General features: G+C 43.0%; 1 protein-coding gene across 3 annotated transcripts in view; it reads right to left on the bottom strand.

Moving 5' to 3' along the window:
* CAPN6 (calpain 6) overlaps positions 1 to 9,032 on the bottom strand; it is an 83,897-nt gene extending 74,865 nt beyond the window's left edge. The window contains exon 1 of one of the 3 annotated variants that reach the window (XM_045030471.1): positions 3,370 to 3,428. The gene's annotated coding sequence lies outside the window, so the exon portion shown is untranslated. The other 2 variants (XM_045030469.1, XM_045030470.1) reach the window with 2 other exon arrangements.
* Positions 9,033 to 15,633: the final 6,601 nt, after the last annotated feature.

Consider the following 15,633-nt stretch of genomic DNA (forward strand, 5'->3'; position numbering starts at 1 on the left):
TGGAAAGTGACCATACAAGACCATTCCAAGCAGAGTGTGTTCATAATCACCCCCTCCTCTCTCCAACAGCTAAGTAGAAAATGGGGCCCAGTAATTGTCACCACTTCTATGCATGAACAGTGCAAACTAGAGGTGGGTGAAGACTGCAACACAATTTCCACAAGAAGCTATTTGAATTTTTAAAGGAATATGCTTTGGCTGGTTTTGCTTTTTCCAGATATTTTAGTGAATTGATTTTCCTGACAGCAATGTTCACAGAAGCAGCAGGTATTTGAGAATCCTGGTGGAAAGTGAATAGGAAACTTGCTTTCTGTGTTTGCATTGATTCTAAGAGTTATGACTATGCAATCAGGTAATACAAACATGCCATGTGATTTAGGCGACCAATCACACCGCTCAAGTATTATACTTGCAGTAAACATGCTACAAACCACGAATTATTCGCAGAAATTATTTAGGATTGTCTATGGCTTTTATAACATTTTGCACAGCTCCATTTTCTACATGGCCAGGCTGTTGGAGAAAGGACGGGTGGATTACGAAGACACTCTGCTTGGAATGTCTTGTATGGTGAATCCTTGCCTCTTCTTTCCCTCATATTTTCAGGGCCACATCCTCCCCTTCCCCTGAAATGATCTGCAATAATAAAAAGACTGTCACTGAAGTAGAGGACACTGTGTGTGTAAAACATCCTTGTTGAGCAGAGGGAGCAATAACATGCAACAGGGCATGCAATTACAGTTAGAGCTGTGCAAATAACTGATTGGTTGGTTATGGGGCAAAAATGCAAAAGCCAAAAAAGTTTCATTTCAGGTTGAACAAAATCTTCTGCTTGACCTGAAACATTTAGTTTCATTTAAGGTTTTCTTACCATTTTATGATTTTTAAAAATAAAATCAAAGCAAAAATTTTACATGAATAAATATTTTGAATTAAAAAAAAAAGGCAAAATATTTTGACCTTTTTGGCATTTTTCTCCCCCCTCCCCAGCTGAAACCATTCAGTGAATTTGATATAAGTTTGCAAGATGTGTTTATTGTCTCAAATATGCATTTTTCAGTGAACAAAATTTCCATCTGAAAAAGTTCACCCGGGTCTAATCAAAGTATCAGAATGATCTTCTTTAGGTGTTAGCACCTTCACCCACTGGAGTGGAAGGAGCAATCTGATATCAGATGTGCATCCTCCATTGTTGCATTTATTTGCACACGGACTGAAGCCAGAATTTGGCCCAAAGCTGTAACTAAGCATGGCAGATTTTCCTTTAGAGCCAAAATCTCTGATCTGTATTGATGTTAGTGTATGCCGAAAGGCGCAGCAGAGACTGGGGGAGTACCCTGCACTAGAAAAGTGGTAGACCATGATTCTGTATTTCTTTTCCATTTCTAGCTAAATCCTGAAGTGCCTGCTTAATAAGTTCTCAGTCTTTACTCAGGCAAAGCTCCCATTGACAACAAATGGGAGTTTTGCCCAAGTATAAAGACTTTGGGGAAAATCCTGGCCACACTGAAGTCAATGGGCGTATTTCAAATCCCTTCAGGATTAGACTTTTACCATCTATGTGATTCAAAGAGGAAGATATTTCCTTATGTCAATACAAACAGCCTTTGAGCTCAACAGTATGAAAATTGGCTGTTCAGGGGCAAAACAGCTCAGTGCTACTGTATCATTCTAAACAGTTTCCCTTCTCTTAAGGGCAATTCTTTTCTCATTAATGATCCTGAAAGGAGATATCCTGCTTGGCAGTTGGTCTCCAAAGACAAAGGAATATTAAGTAGATTTGCTTCTTCCCCGCCCCCCCCACCCCCGCCTGCTTCAAAGTCAAGTGCAGAATACTTCACCAATTAAAAAAAAAAAAGAGCAAGAGCGGAGAAAAATTAATTACTCTAATTTGAATGGAATACAGATTATTACCTCATGATAACACTCATTGACGTTCTCTCATTAAAAAGTCTCCACTGGCTGACTAAGATCCCAAACTACGAGTCTATTTGCAAGATATGCTTGTTTTTAAAATTGTTCCAGGGGGATAAGGGTTTCAACTTGTCATTGCATAATTCACAGAGCTAGGTTTGTAGTGACTTTACCCATCCCCCCTCTTGATGTGCTGTGCTGGATGGGAATTCCAATCCTTTCAGGATTAAAATCCCCCCCAGCTACAACACAACATCTTATATTGCAGCAGTGTATAAAGGCAGCCATACAATAAAGAACATAATCTAACCAATATCTGCCTAGCCAGCTGGGACCCAGGGCAGCTGTGCTGGAAGGAGTCAGTTTTGCTCGTTATTAGGCATACTAGTGAGGAAGAATAGCCCAGGAGTTAGGCTGCATGCCTGCGATTTGGGAGTCACTCGTTCATTTCTCTGCTCTGCCACAGATGCCCTGTGTGGCCCTGGGCAAGTCATTTAGACCCAGATCCTAAAGGTATTTAGAAGCCTGGCTCCAACTGATTTCTGCTACTTCAGTGAGGGTAAAACATCCACCTCTGAGAGTATGTTCGCTAGCTGTACTTCCCTACCTTGCAGAGGCATTGTGTTGTGAGGATAACTATAGTAAAGATAGGGAGGTGCTCAGACACTACAGTGACCAGAGGGAGGGAGGAAATAGATGATATTGCCATGGGCCGAAGGATGTTGTTTCAACAGCATACCCCCTAGTCCCTTGGTTAGCTACTATCAAATATTTACATCTTACACTACTGGCACTTACTGGACTCACAAGCAAATACAGCAAGGCTAGACAACCTCTCCTGCATGCCTTGGACTAGGGCTCAGTACGCTGTGATGTGATGAGAAACATCACCTGTGTAATGCTTGCTAATGAGTAGTCCTAAAAATATTTTACCACAATTTGAGAACCTCCTCAGCATTGCTATATAGGCTGGGCTGCAGTAATTAAAGAAAGCAATTCCTTCAGACAGAAAAATCCTGTAAGTCTATAGACTCTAGTAAAACTACCCCCCCTTTTGACTTTATCAAGTTACAGTGGCACTCTTTACTTTTACATTCTTTAGACTCTCCAAGCTAAGCTTCCAGAGACTGGAATGTAAAGCCTCATTCACTCCCCTGCCCAGTACAACACAATCAAGCAGCAGACCTGAAAGCTTATTCGGGGAGGTGCTGGGCACTCACAACTCCCGTTGAAATCAACTTGAATGGAGGATGTTCAGGACTTCTCAGGGACTAGCATCAGAGTTGGAAGACTTTTTCTGAACTGTTCCTTTCCAGGAGATTTTGACTGGAATAAATTTATCAGCACAGACAGTGAAGGTAATCCAGGCAGTTCTCCTTTCTGATAAGATCCTACTCACACAGCCCCTTCCTTATTTTAACTGCAAGAGAACAGTATTATTTGATCTTTACTTACAATGACTATCTAGCCACACTTCCCCAGCTGGAGCGAGCACAGAGCTAAATCACATTCAGCATAGCTGCAAATAGAGTCCTGGCACTATCAGTAGTTCTAAAATTAAAGGGCCATGAACCCGAAATCCAATCTGTGTAGGGAGACTTAAGAACAGTTTTAGGCACTATCCCTCTGAGTGCCCCTGCTGAGTTTTAAGGTTTTAAAAAAAACTTTTTTTTTTAAAGGTTCTGTGCCCCGGTGCTGCGTGGAAGACCCACAAAAGCAAAAACAGAAAGCTCACTAACTGTTCATGCAGGGAAAGCAGTCAGAATTATTATACACAAAGCGCTGTCAAATGCACACAGGAAACATGCTGAAAATAATAGAGAAAAATATTTCTTTGCTAATCTGCCAGTTTTGGTCATCAAAGGTGTTTCTGAAACATTCTAACCTACATGGGACTACTCAGTAAGAAGTGTGATTTTTAAATGATGTCTTTTAAGCACGGCTATTCACAACTAGTGTGTTTTGCTGTCTACAAGCATATCTTCTTTTTATAGCAGTGAGGTTACAGTGAAGTCACAAAGGCTGTTTTCACCTTCACAAAAACAAGCACAAAGCTGCTTTTCAATTCTGCAGGGCAACATCTCTCTGAGATGCTGCAGCAAGTGCTGCCTTCTAATCTGGATCTATCTTCAAAGAGAGGGGCCTGATTTAGTGAAAATTCATTTATTTCATTATACGTCCAGACAGACAGTTCTGTACACAGAATTCACAAACACAGGCTTTCACACAAAAGCCAACACAAAAAGGGAGAATTTTTAGCCACATATGTATTGTATTTGTTCGGCAATTGTGCATGGATTTGGATAAAAGCTCTCTCTCCTTCCAACTGAATCCTGTAGTGAAGCCCAAGAAGACAGACTTAGGACAACATCCCTGTCTCAAAAATCTCTATTCCATGCTCCACTAAGCTTTTTGAGATGACCTCCATGTATTTCCCTCATCTGGCTGGTGATGGGTGGAGGGGGGCTTAGTTGCTCAGGATAGATATCTGAACAGCTTCTGTGCAGGGCTGCAGAACTTTTAAGGAGTTGGGCTAATGTAACTAGACTGCCAGTGCACCCAGATTTTAAATGAGTTCAATCATTTTTCACAGCCCAAGTCAAGATTTTCAGTTTGTTTCATCCACTCCCCACTCCCTTTCTAGCTACACTGTGTAGCCTGCTAGATATTTTGTGCCAAAAAAAAACAACCTCTTTGTTCCTTTGACTACTCCTGTTTAAAAAACAAAGAATCTCACAAGCAATGAGCCAGCAAAGTAAAAAGCCAGCTATTTGATTGAGATCAAACATACCCTTTTGGTATTTTAGTCAACATGCATCTCTTCCTGGTAGCTTGCACTCCAAGAACTCACTTCACAACCACTAGACCAGCAAACTAGTTTTACAGCCAGAAGCTTTAAATTACTGCAAGCTCTGAACTATTTCCCTGAAAGATTCCTAATGTAAAGAGGTTCCAGGAAACAAGGAGAAGAATTTTATAGTGCTTTGTTTCTATTTGCTCAGATTTAAGGGCTTTATAAAGTGATGGTTTTTCAAGTCTGTACTAAAAGCCTGGCTAAATTCAAAGCAGTTGTGAAATCTGTACTTCGCTCAGAACCATTATAGAGAGAAACATTTTCATATGTTTGCTGACTTGCCAAGTTATATTGCATGATCTGAGTTCTGCTGGTAGCTAAATTGACCTGAAGCATTAGCCCTTCTCTTGTCCAGCAGTAAGTGACTCTGTTAGAAAGGAAAATTGAAAAGAAAATATGTGCTTAACTATTAGATAGCTTGGTACTTTATTAAGCATGTGAAGGTTTCTCTATCCAAAACTAGCTTTTAGTTCAGTTGAAGAAATATTCTAAGGGAAAGACACATGAATGTAAGGCTGTGTAACCAAATAAGCCAAGAGATGCCAAGCATTTTTAGTTGTACAGTTATGGCAGTCTTCTTGCTGTATGTCTACAAAGGGGAAAACTACCTACGGTATCTTGCCTTAAACTTTCTGGTGAGAATATTTGTCCTTTATCTTTATATTCAGACCAACTGGGGAAATACAGGAGAGGGATGGTACTGAGCAGACAGGAGTAGCAGGCCAGAGGTAATCAGATGGGACTGGCCATTACCAAGGGAAACAGCAACAACTGCTATTAGTAGATGGTGTCAGGAACTCTAGTGAAGTTTCCATTTGCAGTCAGATTTAATTCTTATGGTGAAGGAGGACACGAGCAGGCACATGCATTTTCTGGCACTGGGAGGTACCAAAGCTAGCAACAGCTCTGCCACAGCTACATTATGATGTTCTAATGAGGCTTTTCTTTTTGATCACACAATGATAATGTATAATTTCAAAAGGAATTATTTGGGGAAAGATCTGTGGCCTGTCTTATACAGGTGGTCAGACTAAGTGATCACAATGGTCCTTTCTGACCCTATTAATTTGTCCCTACACCGCCTCTGGACTGGGAGCTAGGAGAGAGGAGGCTTTATGTTACCCTTCAAACTATAGTGTTCTTTGTAACTGAAGCTTCCTGGCCCAAGTCCATCCTTGATGCGACTCCATCTGCTTCACTGAAGTTCTGCAACAATGAATTGCACCCTATAGCTTGGTTTATGTTGATGTGATACACCCTGTCTGAATAATTTTTTTAATGACCGTAGCAGGAGGGAATTTTTCAGTGATGGGTGAAGCAATTCCTAAGGGCTAGATTCTGACTTGTACTACAGGTATTATTATGTCCCTACACAGGCTACCGTAACTGAGGTTCAGGTCTGCAGCAACAAACAGGGCTGCTTGCCTGCTTATACCCTCCCTGGAGCAAGTGGATGGGGAGTAGACGGGGGGAATGGGTGGAGCCTTAGTTCTATGCCACTACTTGTTACTGTGGAGTGGGTAGTAATTTACTTCTGGAACTGGCCAGCAGTGAATTAATCTCTAGGCTCAAGGTGAAAGCAAGGATGGAAATCTGAATCACACGTGTGCCAGGGAAGCACAAGCCCTCCCAGGGTTTTACTCCTGGGGAGGTGGAGTTTATGCACAATCTCTTGGTCAGGCAGTGTCTGAAGTCACAACCTAGCCATATACAAAGCTGGCAAACATTTGGAGATCCTTCTAGATGAACTGTGCTATAGAATTGCAGGAAAGTACAAAAATGACCCTAGGCTACATCTGTGCAACCCTATTCTCTCTGGATTATATCAGTTACAAATTTGTAAACTCACTTAATGCTAACGAGGTTACTCAAGTGCTTCAGGGCATGAGCTGAAGGCAATAGGGTTCCTCAGGTGTAGCTAAGGACCTCTATTACTGGTGATGATGCACAAGGTAGAAAGAAGCCAGATGAACTCTCAGAGCCCACACTGAGTTTTCAGGGCTGGCAGTTAGAAAACAAAACTTTGAATTTGCAAACCAAGTAAACTCCACACGTGCCCCCCCCAAAAAAAGAGTTGGTGATTATGGAACTTTTTCAGTCATAGCCACTCGGAGTCACTACAATACATGTACCTAGAGAAACACTTCTGGATTTGTCCAGTCCTTTCCCCCTCAGTTGCCCTGTAGAGGAAAAGTTTCTCATCACATAGTTGCCTGGGAAATATATGCTAACTGCTTTTCCCTTCATGTGTGAAGGATCAAGAAGAGCTGGATTCCACAGAAAAGCCGGATTACTAGCTCAGAAGTCTAACATTTCATCAAAAGTCAGGCATATTTTAGAAAAAGGATGGTGCTTGAATCAAAGCTACATTTATTGGTGGGGAGTGGAAAGTACCAGCACATTTTCTGCTGTTGATGTACACATGCTGATGCATGGAATCCACTTACCATTGTATCCCTTCTAAGGCAAATGTGCTGCATCTGTTCTCAGGTATAGAGTACCTTCTTAAAAGGAATATGTACACCTATGATCATGTTTTGTGTATGCATTGGTGACCTTTTATCCATTTAAAGCTACATCAGAATGTACACATAGTAATAAATATTCTAGGCATACATTTTCCCAAGTTTGAGTCTTAAGGAGATTATACAACCATTTTTCTTGTCCTACTTCTCAAGTATTGAGAAAGTAGGAGCGTAGTATGCTAATCTCTTCTCATGAAAAAAATACAGCTGAGATACTTTGCATTTTTGCCTCCTGCTGCTTTCTCTGAGGCGGTGTAGCCCCAAACCACACCCAGTTTGGTGCCTTGCACATTATATAGAACCCAACTCTATCAAATTATTCATAACAACCTGTCCTTTAAATAGATCAGCATAGTAATTCCCTTTTTACAGATGGGAAAATTGAGAAACGAAGGTCCAGATACTTAAAAGTACCTTGGTGCCTAACTCTCATTGGTGCTTTTGAAAATTCCATTAGGCACTTTTCTGAATCTTTAGGTATCTAAATATCTTTGAGGAACTGAGCCAAGGTGGCTAAGGACCAGATTTTAAGGCATTTAATTGCCTAATCGGATTTTCAAAAGCACCAAATAGGAGTTAGGTGCCTAATGGGATTTTCAAAAATACCTAGGTGCCTATCTCAATTTTAAGGTGCCCAAATGCCTTTTAAAAGCTGCCCCTAAGTGATTTATCCAATGGTCATAAAACCAGTTAGTTATTATTCAAATTAATTACAGAAGCACAGGGTCAGAGCCTTAGACAACACTCTTGATTTGGAAAGGAAATAATTGAGTATGTTTGAATGATGATATATTTGCAATTAACACTAGTGCAAGCCAGGATAGCATTAAGAATAAGTATACAAACTAGAGAAAGTGTGCCGATAGAAATGTTTGTGGAATCCTTCTAGACATGTTCTCTGTCTGAAAATAAAGCAGGCAACTTTGTCTTCACAATTCCTAAAAACTCTTATTCCTGCTCTCACATTCTATTCAGTTTTAACGATGACCATGGCAATTAATGAATGTGAGTCCATGAATATGTGGTATTCTTGTTAAATTATTTTGAATGCTTACTTATCCATGATGCTAAGCACCTACTTCTTGCTAGATATTATCAACATCTCTTCTAAAGAAAGATTTAAGATGCCCACGTGAGACTTGCAATAGAAAAGTCCTCAACAAGAACTGAAACCAAAGAAGGTGCAATTCCGTACCCCCTGTGAAACTGGTTTAACTGTGAGATTGTAATCACATTGTTTAGCAACACTGGCCCCTCTGATTTTTGTGTCTGTGTGGAAGTCACACCTGTAGAACAGTCAGACTCCATGTAATGTTAGACTGGTTATCTCAGAAGAAATGCCTGGGTAGTCATGCTTTTACAATATACCATTTACAAAAGCCTCAATCAGAGTTCAGTATCAAATCCAGCCATGATTATCTAAAGTATGTATCTTACTGTGTTATAACAAGTACAGCATTTTCTTACTCTGGATATCAAAGTGAAATCGAAGTGGTGATTATCATTACTATACAGAGAGTTTTGTTTCTGGTAACAAACCAAGCAAATCCACTAAACACATTTTAGCTTTATTAACATTGGCACTTACCTGGCTTATATCGTCTCTGCTCCTGAGCTGTCAGGCAAACAAAATCTCCAAAATCAATACTGCAAACAAACTGTCCCTGGCTTCTTAACCTGAAATTTCTTTGGACTGTACCAAGATCTGACCATCAGAGGGGAGGCTCAGAATAACTTCAGAAAATTTTGTCCTCCAGTCTAACTTCTGCTTGCAGGAGCTGATTATGAGTCATAAGGGAAAATATGACTAGAAAGAACAAGGATGGATGCTCTCTCTTGTTTATTCCATGGTAAACTCTGTTAACTGGTTTTATGGCTACAACAGTGATGCAATTTTTAAAGAGTGGAGGCTAAGGGAAGGGAGTTTTGTGAGGATTCTGGACATTCTTTAGTGACAAACAGAACATATTCTACCACATCATAAAAACGGTGTTCCTTATTAGTTTGCAAAATATTCCTCGGTTCCATAGGGGATATGTCAGTGGTTTGCTTCAGCTTATCCCTTCAATGCATCTCTGCCAGAATGTGCCATTATAAAAAGGTTAAAGCAGAACATGGAAGGGGTTTCACTGAGCCCTCGTTTTTGCTGCATCTCCTGAGCAGCAGAAGATAGCAGGCAAAGCCCAGATGAGAGGCAAAGGTGGCTTTTTGCCACCTCTGTGCCCTCTGAATTTTGGGGGCCTGCCCAAACCCCAGAGGCTGCTCTAAGTTATGGTGGCCATGTGTGGCCAGATAGGGGTCCTATGGCATCTGGGGAATTCATCAGCATGGGGATAGCCACTGGAGCAGCATAAAGGGGCTGCAATGTGGCCCAGAATCAGAGTCATTGGGAGGCAGATTTGCCTAGTGGTCTGTGTAGGACTGGGAGTCAGGTCAGGAACTCTTGACCTCCTAATCCCGGCTCTGCCACTGACTGGCTGAGTGAACTTGGGAACGTCACCTGAGCAGTGATAATGTTCACAGCTTAAATAAATGTGTGTTCTTATAGTAGCCACCTTTGATTAAACAGAGACCCAACCAAATAGAGTTTTATTTGATCAGTACTATATTTTTCTTTAAAAAATGAAGGAAGAGACACTTTGTACAAGGCCTTCAAGTGACTTCCAGATAAAAAGCTAGAAAAACGACATCCCTAAATGTAAGGCCAAGTTACTCAGAGTTTCTTAATGAATGAAGACTGCATATTACATCTGTGTTGGACATATCTATACTCCAGCTCTGATGCAGCAAAACATTTATAGTTAAGCATGTGATTAAATATTCAGCTAAATCAGGGGCTATATGAGCAAATACACAACATTAACAGTCCTATTCTAGCATGCTCTTAGTCCATTCTAAAATTTGGGTCAGATTCTTTGGGTGGGTAGATATTCCTGTCTTCTTTAGTTGATTCAAAATCCTGGTCAGGAATTTCTAGGTTCTTTCTGTAATATTATACCCGGAAATGAGTGCTCTAGTAACAACTGGATAGGATTCATGGCAGGGTTACCATATTCGGTCAGTACCTCTGAAATACTCTAATTTGTATGTTGTAGCCACACTATGTAGAGCATTTATAAATGGTGGATGTAGTTTATAGGAATAGAGTGGTAGCCCTTTAAATGGTGGGACTTACAGAGTTCTACATATTAGAACCCCACCGGAGGAGCAGTGAGTATATATTACTACTGGGGGCATTCTCCATCAACAAGTTAAAAATTCAGTGCCAAAAAAATTAAAAATTCTGCGTACAATATTTTTAAATTCTGCAAATTTTATTTGTCAAAATAACAATACATAATCATGCCAGTTTCAATTATTTTGGTAATTTATTTCAAAATACCCATCAGCAAGTATGTCTGTAACGATACAAACCCACACAAAAATTCCCCCAGGAGCAGAGAGTTAAAGAAACCCCTATGACAACCCCGTTCCTGTCTCTCTGCCCCCTTGGTCCCCCCCCAGAGCCCAGCCAGGGGGCCAGACACCCACAACCCCTCCCCGCCCAGAGCCCAGCTGCAGGCCCCCCCCAGCCAATACATCTGAACCCCCTTCTCCCCAGAGCCCAAATGTTGCCCCTCTCCCACAGCCCAGATACCTACACCCTCCCACCAGAGTTATGGGCCCCCCCGGCCCAAATACTCACACCCTCCCCCACCCCCAGAGCCAGGGCCGCCCAGAGGATTCCGGGGACCTGGGGTCTAAGGCAGCGGGGGGCCCTTCCGTTCCGGGACCCGCTGCCAAAGTGCCCCGAAGACCCGCGGCGGGGGCCCCCCCGGCCGCCGAATTACCGCCGAAGCGGGACCCGCCGCCGAAGTGCAGCCGGGTCTTCGGCGGTAATTCAGCGGCGGGGGGCTCTTCGGGGCACTTCCGCGGCGGGTCCCGGAAGGGAAGGGTCCCCCGCCACCGAATTACCGCCGAAGACCGGGCTGAACTTCGGCGGCGGGTCCCGCTTCGGCGGTAATTCGGCGGCAGGGGGGTCCTTCTGCCCCGGAGCGGAAGGACCCCCCACCGGCGAAGACCGGGAACGGAAGAAGCTCCTGCGCCTGGTCCTGCAAGAGTTTTCCGGGCCCCCCGGAGCAAGTGAAGGACCCTGCTCCAGGGGCCCCAAAAAACTCTGGTGGGGGCCCCTGTGGGGCCTGGGGCCAATTGCCCCTCTTGCCCCCCCCCTCTGGGCGGCCCTGCCCAGAGCCCAGCTGCGGGGGCCCTCCCTTGCCCAGACACCCATCCCCTTGCAGAGCCCAGGGATCCAGAGGGAGAAACAGCCTAATGCTCATTCCCAGGCTTGCACAGAGTTTCCTGCATGCCGCCCTCTCCTTCCCTCAGGCCATGCTGGGAACTGCACCCCCTAGCTCCCGCTCCCTCCCCACAGCAGTGTCTTCTATGTGCAGGCTGGGCTCTGCCATGTCCAATGGCCCCTAGTGGCGGCTAGAAGCACTGCAGCCCATTTCTGTTGGGGGAAAAGGAAATTTCTACTAGTGTGCTGTGTATGTTCAGTAACCATGGCTATTTGGACTACATTGTGCTTGTGCGGCTCCTTCACATTATGTCTGTTATGTAAAGAACAAGAGACGTAGAGTGGTGTATGCAGAGAGTGACGAGATGACCTGGTGGAGGGCTGTGATATGTTATAGCACACCTACCCTGTGCTAAAGTTCACCTGGTGAATTTGTGGTGAGAATTTTTTTCATATTGGTATTTTATATTAAGGTGTAACCCACGAGCTGTGTGTGCTTTAACACTGCTTTGGGAAAAGACATTCAGTGGCACTCTTGAAGGAAGCACAACTCTCTCTTAGAAAGAGAAGAGAACTTGACTGCTTCTGTAATGATCGAGGGCACGGAGCCAGCTTCACTCTTCCTTCAGAACAGTGCCAAAACAGGTATGGGTGTGTGTGTGTGTGTGTGTGTGTGTGTGTGTGTGTGTGTGTGTGTGTGTGTGTGTGTGTGTGTGTGTGTGTGTGTGTGTGTGTGTGTGTGTGTGTGTGTGTGGCAAAAAACAAAGGATCCAAACTACCACTAGACAGAACAATATGTTACACCCATGTTCTGGACAGAGCATCCCCAGGATGTGGAGCTGCAGTGTTGCAAAAGTGCTGCCCAGGCCATCTTGTGAGGTCATTTCTAGCAGCCTCTAGCCTTGTTGTTGCAGACGTGATAAGGAACATTCCAACACCATTTTCTAGGAGTTACATCCTTCAGGAAGTGAAATTTAAACAGTAGATCTCCCAAGGGTTCTGATTTCCTTGCTGTAGGAAACTGGAGTACTTTACCCACCGGCATCCATGTGGCCCTATATCTATAACACAATGGAAAGCTGGTGGAATCAATCTGCTTGGTCAGACAGCAAAATTGCCTTTCACCTATGGAAAAAAAGAAGGGAACGAGATCAATTGGATTGTCCGACAAGGGATTATATAGTATCATAGAACACAGCCTCGGTCCTATAGCAGAGCCACTGGAATCATTTCTAGGTAGCCGTCTCAAAGTCATATAATGCTATTATACTAGATAGAATAGTTCCTGACAGGGCAAAACCTTCAGCTTCCAAACTAAACAGCTTCAATCTGACGTGAGACAGCACTGAGAAAAAGTCTTTGAATAGATCAGTACTCTTCTTACCCGAACATTTTGGAAGATTATGTTGGGTCATTTCTTGTTTGACTCTACTCACCTTACTAACCACAAACACTTGAACATATTGTACAGTGAACTATGTGGTGTCTAGTTTAGATTTTTGCAGACTGCCTTCCTTTAGGGACATTTTCTCTTGGTTGCAAGGGTCTATTCCCTCTCACTGGGCAGGGAAGTTAGGAGAATCTCCTGACTGATGACACTATATGCACTTCAGTGTTTAGAGCCTAGTCAAGTGAGTAACTTCATTGATTGCAGCATTCACCAGGATTAGATCCTTAACTACAGGCCAGCACTTTTAAATGAAAGGACTATTCCGAGCTAACATTTGTGTTTTCCATTTTCTTTAAGTGTACGTTTTGTTTAACATGCTATTACCGTGTTCAAATGACTGTACTTTAAATGTAGTCGATGGTAGCATGATCTTTTACAAAGCTGCTTATAAACCAGAGTACATGCAATTTTGATCTCAGAAACAAGTTATTCCATGCCTTATTTTCCTTTGAGAGAGAGCCAAACAGGTCTATTAGTGTAATGTATCGCCTTACGTGACAGCGTACTAAGTTAAAAAATGTATATATAGGATGTGATTGCCAAAAACTCTCAGCATCGGCCTAATTCTGCTCCCACTGTGAGAGCAGACTGAGGCCAAGGTTGAGCTTTTTGAAACTACCCCTCATAGTATGGCATTGATGCAGGAAAATACTTAAGGCGCTGATTAAGTCCAGCTCTATTCAGAAGAGCATTTAAGCAAATATTTAACTTTAAATATTTGCTTTAGTCATTGACTTCACGTGGATTTAATCATGGGCTTAAATGCTGTCCTGAATAGTGATACTCTCCTGAATTGGTGCCTATATTAGGCCTGGGCTAACATGAATTATTAAACGTAGTGATGAGAAATTCCACTGCCCATTATAGTTCAGCAGGGACCAAGCCCACTGCAAACTTATATGAGAGTCCTGGGCCTCAGAGCCTGAGCTTGGAAGAAATCCCATAATAAGACACAGCCCCATGGAGGGGAACAGACCTAGCAGCGTGTACGTATAAATTTGTGTAATGTCTGGTTCTGACATGACTGCTGCCTTTTGGAAGTGTTAATACATGACAAATATCTGCAAAATCATAATGTGATAGGGTCAGGCCCAAAGACCATTCAAGTCAATGGGAGTTTGGCTGCAGTGTAATATTGATTTGGCATGTGCGAGCATCCTAGACCACAGAAAGAGGAGTTGTTTTTCTCTCCCCACCCAGAATAAAAGTCAAGATTGTTTTTCATGGAAGCTATTATTTAACCACGCAGGCTGCTAAGCCAGCCAGCTGGCGGGACCTTGTTTGTTTCAGAATAGGTGCCCCAACTCTACTTCCTTACTTCTGGTCCCATTCCTGATTGGTTGACATAAATATCTCATACCACGGACTTCAGCTCAGCTAGTCGGGTGAGTGAGGTGATGAGATTTTTCTCCATTAATTTATTTACCGGGCCCCAACAGCATTCTTGGCACTTTGCAAACAAATGCCTAATGCTGTCAGTTTCTCACTTTCCGCCAACACGCCATTCATCAATTATTAACAAATTGCCCCGTGCAAATAAGTTAATAAAACATGAGGTTGTTTCCATCAGGGATTCTCCTAAAGGCTGCATGTTTATTTTAGTTTTTTTCATTTGAGCAGTTTTGTATGGAGAAGGACCCAAGAGGCAGCATTTGGATCCCAGTCAAGATTCACGTAAGGTTTAGCCTTAGGTTCACAGTTTGGGTTTGAGGCTGAATCAAGATTAGGGCTTGCTCTCAAGGGCACAAGTCTCTTGCATTCTGTTCTTGAGAGATTTTGGCCACATCTGACCTGGACCTTAAAAACAGTCCCCTTCCTGCTTTTTATTAGATCCAGAACCTAACCTGCAGAGTGGGTTTTTCAGGGATGGGAATCTGAACCCTTCTCCACTGAAACCTGGTTTTGACCTCTCTTTAATTTTTTCAGCTCTTTGGGGGTGAAATCACCACATATTGTAGGACTGAATAGGGAGAAGGCAATGCATGCAAAGATTTCAAAATTCAAAGGGTTAAAGTCTACCGGTGGATTCACATGTGCAACTCCCAGTGACTTCAGTGGGCGTTGTCTGCAGGGAGGTTTTTGGGTGGTCCCTGGATGAGTGTATCTGAGGGCACAATTTATCTTGAAGACGTTATTTAAACACATTCTCTGGAAAGAATTCTAAACACTGTGAAATAGACGTAAAGGGCCTGGTCCTGTTTCCACTGAAATCAAAGGGATTTAATGGGAGCAGGAGCAGGCCAAAGCAGTACATCCAGTCCCCAAACCCTACAGTGGGCATCAGGAATGGAATCCAGGCAGTGGCTGTGAACAGCCTATTGGAGGACCCTACGGCGAAAGAGGAGAGTAGTTGCGGCTGATGAGATGGGTGGGGATGAGGGTGAGGATTTTTGAGGGGCAGCTGGTCTGATGCGGGAAGGAGGCAGAAGATAGGGAGAGGAATGAGGCTTCCAAAGCAGCCACAGCTCCAGGGAAAGCACCCACACCTCACTGGACAGGCCAGCAGCTAGAGTAGGGGGCAGTGTTACTTTGCAAAATGACCATAATTTAAATGTTCATCTGGAGCCAAGGAGGGATACAATCACCACTGCTGTTTCCTCTACTCCATCCCCTT

Source organism: Mauremys mutica, chromosome 9 (assembly GCF_020497125.1).
Source record: "Mauremys mutica isolate MM-2020 ecotype Southern chromosome 9, ASM2049712v1, whole genome shotgun sequence".
Taxonomy (NCBI): domain Eukaryota; kingdom Metazoa; phylum Chordata; order Testudines; family Geoemydidae; genus Mauremys; species Mauremys mutica.